The sequence below is a fragment of the Carassius auratus genome, chromosome 22 (assembly GCF_003368295.1).
Source record: "Carassius auratus strain Wakin chromosome 22, ASM336829v1, whole genome shotgun sequence".
NCBI classification, from domain to species: domain Eukaryota; kingdom Metazoa; phylum Chordata; class Actinopteri; order Cypriniformes; family Cyprinidae; genus Carassius; species Carassius auratus.
In genome coordinates, this window is record NC_039264.1 from 2,213,704 (window position 1) to 2,217,978 (window position 4,275).

Here is a 4,275-nt window from a genome sequence, read left to right on the forward strand (position 1 = left end):
TGTGGGCGGGCTCTTCCCGTAAGTAACGCCCCTCGGCTTTGTTTGGAATTAGGTAGGCATTGTTAAATCCTTTGTAGAGACACGCCACATAATCTGAAACCACGCCCACACGCTCCCAATTGATTTTGTTTCACGGAAGCTGGCTTCTTATTTCTGACTTATAACAAAAAACAGGGTAATGTCTAAAAGTTGCTTTGTGACAAGGTGTACAGTAAACAAGCTAAAAAAAATAGAACTATGTTTTTATAAGCTGTCGAACCAAAATTTGAGTGTTTAGGACACTACACCTTTTATTTGAGAGATGATCAAAGTGAACGGCCCATGAGAAACACCCCCACATCCACAACTGTTTTTCATCTGGTTTACTGTTCAGCTGGTCACACATGAGCTTTTAGACATTGTTCTGTTTTTAGAAATGACGAGGATCCCTTCGCAGAATAGCGTCAGTGGAGAGCGCGGGATTGTGTTCCCTGCTGGGGGCGTGGCCTAAAGACGCTCGGCTGTAGGGTGTTGTTGTTTTTTGTTTTGCAATCTTTAGGACAACGAACATACCGTACAAAGGCATCAAAATAAATATAATAATAAATAGATTTAAGTCTTTAAAATTGTTTGCAGTTACCGCCCTTTTGCTGTTTCTTGTATAGTGACCTATTTATATTTTAAAATGAGTAAAAGTGTTTGTTTTGTTTTTTTGTTTTTTTAGAATTTTCCATATTTAATAAGTAAATGTACTATATACCAAATTGTAAAGTCAACAGTGTACTCAGTGTATGAAAAAACATACTTGCTTTGAGTAAACCCTTTATACTAAATCTGTTTACTTTTACAATTTACTCAGTTTATGATTCGCGATTAATATTTTCCTCTCAGCAGGTGTTTTGGCGCGCTTCGTGTAACGTCCTCCCGAGAGCGCGGGAAAATGTTCATCTTCATTAATAAAACCGAAAGTGTAAACTTTATGAAGTGTGGAATTAAAGGGGAATTTTCTCTCGTTCATGTGTTTAGTATGTGAGCTCTTACACAATCCTGGCTCAGTTAATAGTGTTTCATGTTTACATTTAAAAATGTTAAAGATTACAAAGGGAGTTAAATCTGAATATTTTCACACATTTACATATTTAAAATATGAGACACCAATGTTTCAGGAGTTGAGGATACAGAATATGACACATGGTTATTTCACAACTGGTTTATTTCCTATTTTGGTAAATGTATATGAGTTTTTTTTTTTAATCAATTCATTTGTTAGACGCCAGTGTTTCCTGTATAGCAAACATTTGAAGTAATCATTCTTTAAAACAAAATACTTTTTAAAACTGTGATAATAGAATGCAAGAAAAAAAGTTTTTTTACTATAGTATAATATATTTGCATAAATTGAAAATTTTCATTTCTGGAAAAGAAAAATGGAGTAACTTCTCTATTCTCTACTTATAAATGTCATAAAATTGGGAGTCTGTTTTCAGCTTTTAAACATCAAAACCATGATCCCCTTCATTAATATAACTGAACATATAAGCTATTATTAGGTTTATGCATTCCCCATGAATGAAGAACACAAGATTACATCCCAGGAGCACAAGAATGTTCTAGAGTGATGAATGCAGCCAAGAAAAACATGAAGAAAACGAAGAGGAAAATAACACAGGTAAGACTGATCAATGTGTTCTTTCCATTTACATATTAAACTGTTGGTAAGCCGACAAGAAAAGTTATTTAGGAGAATTATTATTTTTGTTGTTATATTTAAGAATGCTATACCGTTCAAATCAAAACAAAGAAAAAATAAAAGAAAAAAGAAGAGTAATAGCCACACTGGGAGATAGGATCCGAGTGAGTTCGATCATAGACTATATTTATTTATTTAAGAAACTGGATGAAAATATACAATCACCTTCAGGAGAACATTAACAAATAAAAGAAAACATGTCAGAAAAAAGAGGAGGATGAATAAAACACAACATAGGGGTATGTAGCTTACAATAAAGGACAAAATCTATTAATAACAATGAAAAATAAAAGAGCAATGAAAGAAAGTTATCTAAGGTTAATCAGAGTCAATAGAAATACATTTTTCATATAAATGAAACAACCGGACACCTTTTTATTGTTAGTCGAACAAAAAGATGTGAGCAGTGAGTCAACCTCAATCCGGAAATACGAAAAAGCACACTGTAAAAAATTTCACGTAAAATCAACAGTAACTTACTGGCAACAAATAGCCAGCAAGCTTCAGTATTTTATTCCACGGTAATATTACTGTAAACCTGACTACAGTAGTTCACAAAATACTGTATAATAACTTACAGTATATTTATACTGTAAAATTAATTACAGTTCATGTTTTTGCACTGTATTTTAAAATACTGTAAAGTTACTATGCAGTATAATTGATTACGGTAGTTTTTATATTCATATATACTCATCTATAGACAACATATAACTAACTACAACCTGTTACATGCTTAAAAAAGAATGAAATATAAAGGCTTGTATGCAAAAATAAATTCACACAGTTATATTACTGATTATTAAATGTCACGTAAATTATGACAACACTCAGAAGTCCATTTAAAAACTTTTATTACAATTGAATTCATTAAATGGTAAAAACACTCTCCAGACTTGACAGGGCCAATGCAGATCCCAGGTTTTTGCTGCCTATAGAGAACAAAACACAAAAATTAAGTTGCACTACAGCTTGACCAACATCAATGTGATAAACAGACTTGAAAATGACTTACCTCTTTATTAACTCATCAGCACGCTGCAATGTCGAACAACATACACGCTGAAAGAAATGAAAAACATATTCAACACTGCATAGACCTACACAGAGATATTCGTTTCACCATGCATCCCCAGATGTGGAAGTGAAAGAACATTCCATAACCTGTCATGTCATATTAACACCACTGTGTGATTTGTCAGCACTTGGTGTAATCACTGCATGGTTACGATACATATGTGTACGAAGGCCAATGGCAGTTTTGAAGTTACATGGACACTGGAAAAATCCACAAGAGAATCTAAAGTTTGCAAGATTCCGGTGTTCCTTAGCATGTCTGACAAATTCTGGAATAGACTTTACAGAGTACTAACACACTTTGCAAGAGAAATGCATTTCTAATCTTATTTCCAAACAATTTTAACTTTAGATGCAGTACTTACCCATCCACATCTGGTGACTTCACCAATGATTTTTACCTGTAAGACAAAGAGAAACATGGATCAGTTAAAACATAAAAAGGTTACAAAACAATTCCAATATGTAGAATCAAATTAAATAATTTGAAAAGAAAACAAATTTCAAAGACCAGAAATGACAAGCTGTCAACTTAAATGCAACTTAAAAATAGCACAAAAAAAACTTAACATATAATTTAAGTAAATCAAATAATTGAATGCTAGTATTAATTATTCAACCTGTGCATTTCATTTATTACTTGTAAAAAATGGCTAATCTATTAAATTATTATTATTTATTTATGTACCTATTACAATTAATTTGAGATCTCTTGGTGTCCTAACAGAGATCCGATTTCGAGGGAGAACCTGATTTGTCACAAATAAGAAATGAGAAGCACCCAAAGTGGCAAGAATACGGGGATTATAATAGCCATTATCGTGAATATCACACAATATCAAATATACAACTAAATTATCCGCAGTGCGTTGGCAGTGGCTGTATTCAGATATTAATGCACTTGAAGAAGTTAATGAAAACGAGTGAGCAAAATCATGGGAACGTCTGGTCTGAAGAAGGACTATACCGAGACGAGGGAATTAAACCGGCCCGACTTTCACTGCCTGTGTATTCACTTTAAATGAATACATCGGTTGTACTCGCGTAATTAATGTATAATATGACTGAAAACACTGTGATTGTCCCTTCAAGTCGTGCATAACATTAGTGTAATAGGTCGATTTCGAACATAGCTTTAGGTTTAGGCGCGTAAGGCCTCGATCGCGACAGGACACACGCACACGGTGAAAGTTACACACAAATGTTCAGAAAGAAGAACATTTCGATTACTTTGTTCTAAACTTGAAATTATTAACTAACATGAACAGCAAAGCTTGTGATAATTAATATTTGGTTAACGTTAGAATGTTTGTGTTACAGACTACTATCAAACTCACCATCGATTATTTAGTGGTAACGTTAAAACGAATATCTTCCCTTTGGGGTGAAACTTTTTGAAATACACATCTTTAAGATACTGAATAAAATTGTATATCTCACCTGACTGGTTCTCGTTAGTCTTGTTCATC

General features: G+C 33.2%; 1 long non-coding RNA gene across 2 annotated transcripts; it reads right to left on the reverse strand.

Moving 5' to 3' along the window:
* Positions 1-2,566: 2,566 nt before the first annotated feature.
* Positions 2,567-4,275, reverse strand: LOC113039370 (uncharacterized). Of its 2 annotated transcripts, none has more exons than XR_003274955.1 (4): positions 4,247-4,275; positions 3,172-3,207; positions 2,745-2,791; positions 2,567-2,661 (listed from the first exon to the last, which is right to left on the reverse strand). It is a non-coding gene; the product is annotated as an uncharacterized LOC113039370 (long non-coding RNA). The 2 variants fall into 2 exon arrangements; XR_003274954.1 differs by lacking the exon at positions 4,247-4,275 and adding an exon at positions 3,495-3,836.